Here is an 11838-nt window from a genome sequence, read left to right as displayed (position 1 = left end):
ACCATTCCTTCTCTCATGTGGAATACGTTAATGCCCCCTCTCTTCGTGTACTTTATTTATATTTTTCTAATGGACCTTAGCATGTTGTAATTAAAGATATTTTCTCATTATCTGTATTTTCTACTCTAAATAACTAAATTGTTGTCTTTGCATTTGTGCATCATTAAACAGTACCCATTTCATTCTGAAACTAACAAGAAAGCCTATGGGCATGGGATCTGAGCCTTCCAAAGAGAGCCTGATGCACTCAAATGAGAACTTCATAACCATGTCTTATCTGTGGTTCTTAAGTGGTTGGTGCCAAGCGAGAGCAGCTGTGCCCACATTTGTCTGAATGTTTCTGAGTGTAGTCTGAGCCCTCCTTGCGGCAGACTTCATCGTAGTGCCCATTTACAGCTGATTCTTGGTCACTCTGCACCCCTGCTACTTCCAGGGGTGGACCTAGGAACCTGCATTTAATCTCTAGCTGTTTCTTATATGTGCTGAAGTTGGAGAACCCCTGGTTTCATTAATTTGTGAATATTAATCCCCACATGTATTCAAGACAGTAGTCTCAAAAATGACCTTTTGAAGACTATTTTTTTTTATCTTTAGTACTCCTTCCTTTATACATGAAGCATTATAGAAAAAGACTCTCCTACATATTCAAAACTTTAAGAAGTTCAAGTAACTCAGCAAAGTATTATTTCTTTGTTAGATGAGAACTACCCAGCATTGTATTTTCTTTGGTCCTTATGGTTTCCATTATGTCTGAAGTTAAAATTAATACTAAATTTTAGAAAATTCCATTGGTTACATTGCTGGTATAGTTATCTACTTTACTCAGATACAAGATGCCTATGTTCTATTGAGTGAAAAGAAAGTGTCCAGTGTCCAGTCCATCGTACATGCTTTTCAAATTGCCAATGTTCACTGTAAGCCCTTGGTCATAATTGCTGAAGATGTTGATGGAGAAGCTCTGAGCATACTCATTTTGAATAGGCTAAAAGTTTTATCCATTTTGAATAGGCTGAAAGTTTTATCCTTATTTTAATGTTATTGCATATTATTGCATATTTATCATTTATTAAAAACTACCACAAATCATCTGGGAAACAGGGAAGGAATGAAAATAAAAGTGCTATATTCAAGAAAACGAATGTAACAGTATCTCCTCAGAAAGAGATCAGAAACATATCTTTTCTTTCCAGTTGGGCTTGAGGTCTCCAAGGCAGAGAATAATAGAGTAGGTGCCAGACTCTTATGTAAGTGATGGCTAATACTTTTTTAGTACTTAGTATATGCTAGGAACTGTGCTAAGACAGTTATATTTATTAACCCCCCCATATGATTTGGTGAGGTTAAACATTAGTACTTACTAGTATCCCCTTTCACAGATTAGGATGGCAGGCATGGAGAGTTTAACTTCCTCGTGGTTACATAGCAGGTTGGTGGCAGAGTAGTGATTTTCTTTTTGGTTTTTTTTTTTAGATTTATTTATTTTTTGGGGGGGTGTACATAGAGCGAGGGGGAGGGGCAGATGGAGAGGGAGAAAGAGAATCTCTATCAGGTTCCGCACGGAGAGTGGAGCCTGACATGAGGCTTGATCCCATGACCCCAAAATCATGACCTGAACTGAAACCAAGAGTTGGACGCTCAACAGACTGAGCCACCCAGGCACCCCAGGGTTGTACTGATTTTCTTAAACATCAGCCAGCCTTTTTAGTCATTTCCTTCCCCTGGCTTCTCTGAACTTATTGTTGAGAAGCTCTGTTTCAACTTTCATCTCACAGTTCATTAATCATGGTAAAACACTATTCTAGAAATCAGAACCTGCTACCTCCTATACCACCTCCCATTCTACCCATCACATCCGAGCCAGGGTCCTTCTCTTCTTTAGGAATTCCAGTGACTACCACTTCTTCTGTAATTAACAGAGAGGCCACTCCAGCAGCACCCACTAAAGCAGTTCCTACCACCTTACTTGGATCGCTAATTCCTTCTTCCACCATATCCACAAAATCTCCAAGCATAGTGCCATAACCAAATTCTGAGGACCATGGCATAGTTTTTTTTCAACTATCAGTGATCCTTCAACACCTGCATTCTTGGCAATGGTCACTACAGGAATTTTGAGTGTTCTTTTAATAATTTCTATACCAATTTTTGTAATCTTCATTAGCTGGAGTCATTGCATCCAAGGCTGAAATGCATCGAAGCAGGGCTCAACCCCCTCCCAGAGCAATGCCTTTTTCAACAGCAGCTCATGTAGCTCTGAGGGCATCTCCAACTCTGCGTTTCTTTTCATTCACTTCCAGTCACCTGCCCCACTAACCTTCAGCACAGCTACTTCACCTGAGAGTTTTGCCAGATGTTCATTCAACGTTTCCTTTTCATATTCACTAATTGTGATACCTAACTGCTCAGTGATTTCTTGAATATGGTTTTCAATTTGACCCTTGTCACCTTTTCCTTTTAAGAGCATGGCATCGTCTTTGGTCACAATGACCTCTCCAACTTTTCCTTAAGTCTTGAGGCTGAACATCTTCAAGATTTAGAGTCAGTCCTCCTTCTCCAAACACTGCACCACCAGTAGCAATAGTCATGTCTTTAATCTGGTTCTATTGTCACCAGAACCTGGAGCTTTGACTGCTACAACTTGAAGACCAACTTTTAGCCTTTTCAAAATGAGTATGCTCAGAGCTTCTCCATCAACATCTTTGGCAATTATGACCAAGGGCTTACAGTAAGCGTTGGCAATTTGAAGAGCAGGTACGATGGACTGGACACTGGAAATTTTCTTTGCACTCAATAGAACATAGGCATCTTAGAATTCACATTTCTGATCTTTTGATATATTAATGAAGTACGGAGAAATATAACCTCGATCACACTTCATGCCTTTAATAAACCATACTAGGTACCTTATATCTTGAAATGTTATGAAATCAGTTCTAGTGGCATTGGTATCTGATTGTCATCAAGAAAAGTAAAAAAGCAAAAGATTAACTGGAATGGTGTACCTGCCCATAGAGTAAAGAGAGTGGGATTGCATTTCCTTGGAAAGGCAGCTGAGGGGCCCTTTATCCTGGGGGCAGCCTGAGGGACTCATGTTAGAAAGCTGTGGCCCACCTGCCATTCTGAAGGGACATGCCCAGGAGGATGACCCAAACACAACTGCTTCAGGAGAGGAGCCGGCAGTCCAGATGGAACAAAGCAGCTGGGGAATTGTAACACAGAAAATGACTTAGAGAAAGTATTTTTGAGAAAATCACAAATACATCCAAGAATGAAATAGACTCAACAACCACCATGGAGAATGCTCGGATGCAGCTTACAACTGTCCCAGCTATGTCAGGCTTTTCTGTTCTTCATGAATCTTCTCTTTACCAGGTCTGATCTTAAGAGTCAGAAATAGCACGGTGAGGGAGGAAGGAGGTGAAATGAGTTGCAGAGAAGAAGCATCTTCACCTACAGGTTTACAGACTGGGACTGGCCCAAGCTGGGAAGAGGGAAAAAAACAAACCTTTAAACATTGAACATTTTTAATAACAAAGAAGTGGATTCCTTCTTTCTCTCTTTTTTTAAAACTAAAACCAAAAGGAATATTAATTTATTTCCCCAGAGTGACAGGAAAACTCAGAAACCTGAGCTGATTTTCATCCCAGGTGGGGAGTGGGGGTGGAGATCTTCACCTACAGAGTGGGTGGAATGGGACAGAGAGAAGACAGGACCCTTTCTGAGCTTCCCTGACCTAGTTCAACAACTACAACAACTGAGTAAACCTGATGTTGTCACAGTTAAAATGCATATATTTTTGAATATAATATATTCAGTTTCTTTAAAGAAAACTGATATTAAAAATTGTGATTCCAGTGATGTCCCAGGGAAAGTAGTCACCTATTTCACTAATCCATGGAACAGGCTTAAAATTTCTCCAAAAGTATCTAAGGTAAAATTATGTAATATCTGTGAAAAATGTATGGCTCACTGCTTGGCACAGAAGCATTCATAAATGTTTGTCTTTTCCCTTAGGAAATAGGGTGTTTTATTAGTAGAGAAAAAAATGAAGGAAATTCTGTTATGACAGTTTCCTGTATTTTCAGAACTGAGGGACTAAGTTTTATGACATCCTTTTATGAGCTCAAGTATAAAACTCAGATATAGCCTATAGTTTTAAAGAACTGTTACATCAAATACTTTTAATCTGACTCATTTATATTTTCTATATAGAAGCATAAGAACACATTTTATGAAGTTCCCCTTCTTTGGGCCATTACAAACTCAGTCCAGAAGCCAGAAGTGGTGTGGGTTTGGAATCATGTCTGCCCTCCTTAGAAAGGATAAAGGCAAGTTCACCTATCTGTGAAGATCTTTGATTTGAGGGAACATAGAATTGAAATTGACTTTATGCACCACTTTTTATAGAGAATTAGATTAAAAAGCCCAATATCTAAGTCTGCTTTGTTCTAATTTAAAAGATAATCAAAATGTCTTCAACACTGTGGGAGGTCTCTCAGTAAACACGGATTTATATTTAGCACAATTTATTTGAAAATCAGAAAGGCTGCCAAAGTGGTCCAAACATTAAATTATTTCAATTTTAGAGGGCAGATATTACTGAGAAGTAATAAAATATTGCCAGCCTGCATAGGCAGCTCATCATCACTAATAAGATGAAAAGACCAATTATGCCTCACACGGACAAATGTTGATGAAAGGGTGGACTTCATAACTGCCTGGCCATGTTAGAGGCTGTAATCACAGAGGAGAGGGAAGGAAGCACCCAGCACAACACCAAAAGCTGCAAGGAGGAGTCATCTGATGATGGGGGAAAGATGGGAAATTTTAAAGAAAATGTCAGAGGAAATTGTCTGGTGGTAAGAGCTCTACTTATGTATGACTCTTAAGGAAATTGTCTTCTTAGAAAATTATAAGTTCTCAAAATGTCTTAAATAAAAAACGGACCTATCTAAGCATTCTGTAGATCAAGCTTGGTATTCTCAGACTTCAGAAAAGTTGTTTTTATCTGTCACAGCTCCTCATTCTTCCGAGGAAGACTCAGGAACTGTGTGAGCTTGGATTTGTATAGGGGCTCCAGAGAGATACTCAACTTGCTTTCCATTCAAGCCTAATAATGTGAAGGTGAAGCTAAGACTCCATCAAATACTTATTGAGGAATTTTGTATGTGAATAATTACATGCAATTTCAAATGAGATAGCATATATAAAATGCAAAATACAGCCCTATATAGGCAAGGTGATATTATGCCTAAAATTATGATATGTCACAATCACTATGTATTCATTGAGAATGTATTGAAATGGATTCAGTACTGTACTGTGCATAGGAAGGATAAAGGAGTCGTGTCTAGGCTACTAGGGAGGTAATAGAAGGTACTAAGAGAAAAAAATAACATGCGTGAGAAAATTTTTAAAAATAATATGCAGTGTGTAATTAAACACCATATTATGTAACACAGGATTATTAAAGTTTAGAAAAAAATAAATGCAGTGAGAACTGGCAGGAGTTTCTAGAAAAGGGGGGAACTTGAAATGGGACTTGAAAAATGCATAAGACTTGGGAATCTAGAGGTTGAAAGGGAAGAAATTTAAAGAAAGAGAAATAGCAACCCCCAGGTTCAAGGGTGGGAATGACAAAGAGATTGGATTAGGGAACCAGTGTAGTAGGACCAGATTTACTAGATTGGAATCCCAGCTCCCTGACTTACAGGTGTAACCTAAATATTATGTGATCCTTCTGTGCCACACTTCCAACATCAGTAAAATGGAAGTAACTATCATTTCTTTTTTTTTTTTTTAAAGATTTTATTTATTTATTCATGAGAGATAGAGAGAGAGAGAGAGGCAGAGGCAGAGGGAGAAGCAGGCTCCCCGCGGAGCAGGGAGCCCGATGCGGGACCCGATCCCAGAACCCTGGGATCATGACCTGAGCTGAAGGCAGACGCTTAACCGACTGAGCCACCCAGGCGTCCCAACTATCATTTCTATTTTAAGATATTTTGAGAATTAATGGATTGACATATATAAAGCACTTCCACTAGAACCCAACTCCTAGGAGGTTGTCAACAAATGTTAGCTACTCTTACTATTATTATGTTGTTGTACACTGTTAAATGACATGATTTCATGGCTAGAATGAAGCCAGATTATACAACAGCAGCAACTACCACTTGTTACAGATGGAGTGATAGACACCATGCTCCACCCTTTGCCTACATTTTCTCTTATTCCTAACAACCACCCCCTGGAGAGAGGGAGAGCTGAGAATTAGAGAAGCAAGTTTCTCAAGAATTCTGCAGCTATTAAGAACAGCCAAGACTTGGAAGTGCAATCTTTTGGCCATCACCCCCGTGTTTGAAACTCCTGCTTGAACTTAAATGATAGAGGATCCTGAGATTGAGGCAGGAGTCAGACACAAGTTTACTAGATGAGTTGAAAGTAGAAAAGAGTTCAGATTCAGAAAAATCAGCCTGGTGGTAGCTGGTGGCCGCTGGAATACTCTAGGAAAGGTGAGGTAAATAAACTTTTAAGATGGCAGCCCTGAGACATGAGAAGAGGGGGAAAAAAAAAAGATGGAGAAGAATTTATCCTGGGCCCTGAAAGTGAGAGACAGTAATTTTGACTCTTGGTGATGGATCCCAAATGACTAGGAGAATGGTAGCTTCTGGAGGGCTGACTTGGAGAGAGGGTACAAAAAAGGACCTTGGCTACTTGAACATAAGGCCAGGGCTGAGAGAGTCTCTTTGTCTCTGTATGTTTTGCAATGTTAGCTGTGCCCATCTTCCAATCCCTTCATGAGATTGGAAATTAGCTTTCCTGTTTTTGCATTTCACTTGTCCCTTGGGAGCTCTAGCTCACATTTTCTAAGCTGCTTGCTGTATAGAAGTCATTTAAAGAAGGACACATCAGTCCTGGAAGAAAACAGTTGTTCCTAATGCAGTTGAGAGTTCTGTTTTGTAGCCTCAGACCCTTTACAAGCAAGGAGTAGAAATAAACATCATGGCTAATGCACTTCAGCAATATAAAAGGTTTCTACAAGGAAAACGCTGCTAACAGTAAACAGTTTATATAAAGCAAAGATAAATCATAATGGAGTGGTAATTTGAGTTTGTATTGTACATCTCCTCAGGGAATTCCTAGTGCTCTAAAGACACTATCTCATTACTACCTGGAGTACCTCTGAGAAATATGCAAAAAGCATCATTTTCTTCAATTTTTGCAGAAGGACCTAAGTCACAGGGAATTAATGTGGCTTGTCATTATATGGAAGTGGATTACTCATTTTCATGGAAAGGATTGTCTCCGTGAATGGGCTGATTTTCTCGTGAAATTAGTCACTCAACCTGAGGGAAAAAAGACAACTGAAGTCCCCCCAGAAAACAAGCAAGCAAAATACACTTTAACATATTTCATTACCTCTTTTGGCAACCCTCTGGACTAGTTTGAACCTAAATAATGCAACTAGAATCAGAATAGAGTATATTGACTTTATCCATTAGAGTAACATCACATATTTACTTGAAAGTTTTTGATGGGAAAGGTGAAATTTTTAAGGAAAAGTGTAAGAAACGTGCAGCTTCTAGGCAAATGTGTGACATAGTGGGAATGGAGCTGCCCTTGTCCCTCTGTACAGGGTCAACCTTAATGACAAATGGACATGCTCACCAGAGCATGATCTTTGTACCCAGAAGTGACGCATAAAGAATGATCGATCACTTCCTTAGGATTTCAGAGGAATTGCAATGAAGCCCACTAACTCTTAGGCATGCTGCTCAACAGAGCACCCACCACTACTGCACCGCTAGAGAGTGTGACCTAACTGCTTCTCTGCCCACCTTTCCCATAATCCTCCCTATCTCCAACTCCCTGCCTTGCCTTAGGTGTATACATTTAGAAATCACTCAAGCCAGAACATAGTTCTGCAAGATTCAATGCTTGTCTTCCTTGTTAATCATTTTGGGTAAGGCTGCTTAGATCAACTTAGCTCAGTACGTTTGATTTTTACTCCTAGATGTAATGTCCCACATTTTATTGCTCTTAATTATATGTGTTGCTAAACATCCTATTCTCCTCTTAATTCACTTGTGAAGGAAAATATGTTTTTTAACTGCTGAGTATGGCCTTCTTTATGGATGCAGATCTCTGGACAATGATCAAGATTTGTTATTCATTTATTTTTAAATTTTATTTTATTATGTTGATCACCATACATTACATCATTAGTCTTTGATGTAGTGTTCCATGATTCATTGTTTGCATATAACACCCAGTGCTCCATTCAATATGTGCCCTCCTTAATACCCATCACCAGGCTAACCCATGCCCCCACCCCCCTCCCCTCTAGAACCCCGTTTGTTGCTCAGAGTCCATAGTCTCTCATGGTTTGTCTCCCCCTCTGATTTCCCCCCCTTCATTTTTCCCTTCCTACTATCTTCTTCTTCTTCTTCTTTTTTTTTTTTTTTTAACATAATGTATTATTTGTTTCAGAGGTACAGGTCTGTGATTCAACAGTCTTACACAATTCACAGCGCTCACCATAGCACATACCCTTCCCAGTGTCTATCACCCAGCCACCCCATCCCTCTCACACCCCACCACTCCAGCAACCCTCAGTTTGTTTCCTGAGATTAAGAATTCCTCATATCAGTGAGATCATGTGATACATGTCTTTGATTGACTTATTTCACTTAGCATAATACCTTCTAGTTCCATGCACGTATTGCAAATGGCAAGATGTTGTGTTTTTTGATGGCTGCATAATATTCCATTGTGTGTGTGTGTGTATATATATATATATATATATATATATATATATATATATATATACACACCACATCTTCTTTATCCATTCATCTGTCGATGGACATCTTGGCTCTTTCCATAGTTTGGCTATTGTGGACATTGCTGATATAAACACCGGGGTGCACGTACCCCTTCAGATCACTACGTTTGTATCTTTGGGGTAAATACCCAGTAGTGCAATTGCTGGGTCGTAGGGTAGCTCTATTTTTAACTTTTTGAGGAACCTCCATACTGTTTTCCAGAGTGGCTGCACCACCTTGCATTCCCACCAACAGTGTAGGAGGGTTCCCCTTTCTCCGCATCCTCACCAACATCTGTCGTTACCTGACTTGTTAACTTCAGCCGTTCTGACTGGTGTGAGGTGGTATCTCATTGAGGTTTTGATTTGGATTTCCCTGATGCTGAGCGATGTTGAACACTTTTTCATGTGTCTGTTGGCCATTTGGATGTCTTCTTTGGAAAAATGTCTGTTCATGTCTTCTGCCCATTTCTTGATTGGATTATTTGTTCTTTGGGTGTTGAGTTTGATAAGTTCTTTGTAGATTTTGGATACTAGCCCTTTATCTGATATGTCATTTGCAAATATCTTCTCCCATTCTGTCAGTTGCTTTTGGTTTTGTTGACTGTTTCCTTTGCTGTGCAAAAGCTTTTTATCTTGATGAAGTCCCAATAGTTCATTTTTGCCCTTGCTTCCCTTGCCTTTGGCGATGTTTCTAGGAAGAAGTTGCTGTGGCTGAGGTCGAAGAGGTTGCTGCCTGTGTTCTCCTCTAGGATTTGGATGGTCTCCTGTCTCACATTTAGGTCTTTTATCCATTTTGAGTCTATTTTTGTGTGTGGTATAAGGAAATGGTCCAGTTTCATTCTTATGCATGTGGCTGTCCAATTTTCCCAACACCATTTGTTGAAGAGACTGTCTTATTTCCACTGGACATTCTTTCCTGCTTTGTCGAAGATTAGTTGACCATAGAGTTGAGGGTCCATTTCTGGGCTCTCTATTCTGTTCCATTGATCTATGTGTCTGTTTATGTGCCAGTACCATACTGTCTTGATGATTATGGGCTTAGTAATAGAGCTTGAAGTCCGGAATTGTGATGGCACCAGCTTTGCTTTGCTTTTTCAACATTCCTCTGGCTATTCAGGGTCTTTACTGATTCCATAGAAATTTTAGGATTATTTGTCCATTTCTTTGAAAAAACTTGATGGTATTTTGATAGCAATTACATTAGATGTGTAGATTGCTCTAGGTAGCATTGACATCTTCACAATATTTGTTCTTCCAATCCATGAGCATGGAACGTTTTTCCATTTCTTTGTGTCTTCCTCAATTTCTTTCATGAGTATTTTATAGTTTACTGAGTACAGATTCTTTGCCTCTTTGGTTAGATTTATTCCTAGGTATCTTACGGTTTTGGGTGCAATTGTAAATGAGATTGACTCCTTAATTTCTCTTTCTTCTGTCTTGTTGTTGGTGTATAGAAATGCAACTGATTTCTGTGCATTGATTTTATATCCTGCCACTTGACTGAATTCCTGTGAGTTCTAGCAGTTTTGGGGTGGAGTCTTTGGGGTTTTCGACATAAACTATCATATCATCTGCAAAGAGAGTTTGACTTCTTCTTTGCTGATTTGGGTGCCTTTGATTTCTTTTTGTTGTCTGATTGCTGTGTCCCCATAGGACTTCTAGTACTATGTTGAATAGCAGTGGTGATAGTGGACATCCCTGTTATATTCCTGACCTTAGGGGAAAAGCTCTCAGTTCTTCCCCATTGAGAATGATATTCGATGTGGGTTTTTCATAGATGGCTTTTATGATAATGAGGTATGTAGCCCCTATCCCTACACTCTGAAGAGTTTTAATCAAGAAAGATGCTGTACTTTGTCAAATGCTTTTTCTGCATCTATTGAGAGGATCATATGGCTGTTGTTCTTTCTTTTATTAATGTATTGCATCCCATTGATTGATTTGCAGATGTTAAACCAACCTTGCAGCCCAAGAATAAATCCCACTTGGTTGTGGTGAATAATCCTTATAATGTACTGTTGGATCCTATTGGCTAGTATTTCGGTGAGAATTTTTGCGTTCATGTTCATCAGGGATAATGGTCTGTAATTCTCCTTTTTGATGGGGTCTTTGTCTGATTTTGAGATCAAGGTAATGCTAGCCTCATAAAATGAGTTTGGAAGTTTTCCTTCCATTTCTGTTTTTTTGGCACAGTTTCAGAAGAATAGTATTAATTCTTCTTTAAATGTTTGGTAGAATTCCCCTGGGAAGCCATCTGGCCCTGGGCTTTGTTTGTTGGGAGATTTTTGATGACTGCTTCAATTTCCTTAGTGGTTATAGGTCTGTTCAGGTTTTCTATTTCTTCCTGGTCCAGTTTTGGTAGTTGATACATCTCTAGGAATGCATCCATTTCTTCCCGGTTATCTAATTTGCTGGCATATAGTTGCTCATTATATGTTCTTATAATTGTTTGTATTTCTTTGGTGTTGGTTGTGATCTCTCCTCTTTCATTCATGATTTTGTTGATTTGGGTCATTTCTCTTTTCTTTTTGATAAATCTGGCCAGGGGTTTATCAATCTTGTTAATTCTTTCAAAGAACCAGTTCCTAGTTTCTTTGATCTGTTCTACTGTTCTTTTGGTTTCTATTTCATTGATTTCTGCTCTGATCTTTATGATTTCTCTTCTCCTGCTGGGTTTAGGCTTTATTTGCTGTTCTTACTCCAGCTCCTTTAGGTGTAGGGTTAGGTTGTGTATTTGAGACCTTTCTTGTCTCTTGAGAAAGGCTTGTATTGCTGTATACTTTCCTCTTAGGATCGCCTTTGCTGCATCCCAAAGATTTTGAACAGTTGTGTTTTCATTTTCATTGGTTTCCATGAATTTTTTAAATTCTTCTTTAATTTCCTGGTTCACCCATTCATTCTTTAGTAGGAGGCTCTTCAGCCTCCATGTATTTGAGTTCTTTCCAACTTTCCTCTTGTGCTTGAGTTCTAGTTTCAAAGCATTGTGGTCTGAAAATAGGCAGGGAATGATC

At 39.1% G+C, this 11838-nt stretch overlaps 1 pseudogene; it reads right to left on the bottom strand.

Moving 5' to 3' along the window:
- Positions 1-1805: 1805 nt before the first annotated feature.
- LOC123840788 (60 kDa heat shock protein, mitochondrial-like) overlaps positions 1806-11838 on the bottom strand; it is a 54441-nt pseudogene continuing 44408 nt past the window's right edge.

Source organism: Mirounga angustirostris, unplaced genomic scaffold (genome assembly GCF_029215605.1).
Source record: "Mirounga angustirostris isolate CCGP_5_RB_7025 unplaced genomic scaffold, mMirAng1.0.hap1 SCAF_12, whole genome shotgun sequence".
Lineage (NCBI taxonomy): Eukaryota > Metazoa > Chordata > Mammalia > Carnivora > Phocidae > Mirounga > Mirounga angustirostris.
The sequence above is the reverse complement of the archived record's forward strand: the minus strand, read 5'-3'. Positions and strand labels throughout refer to the sequence as shown.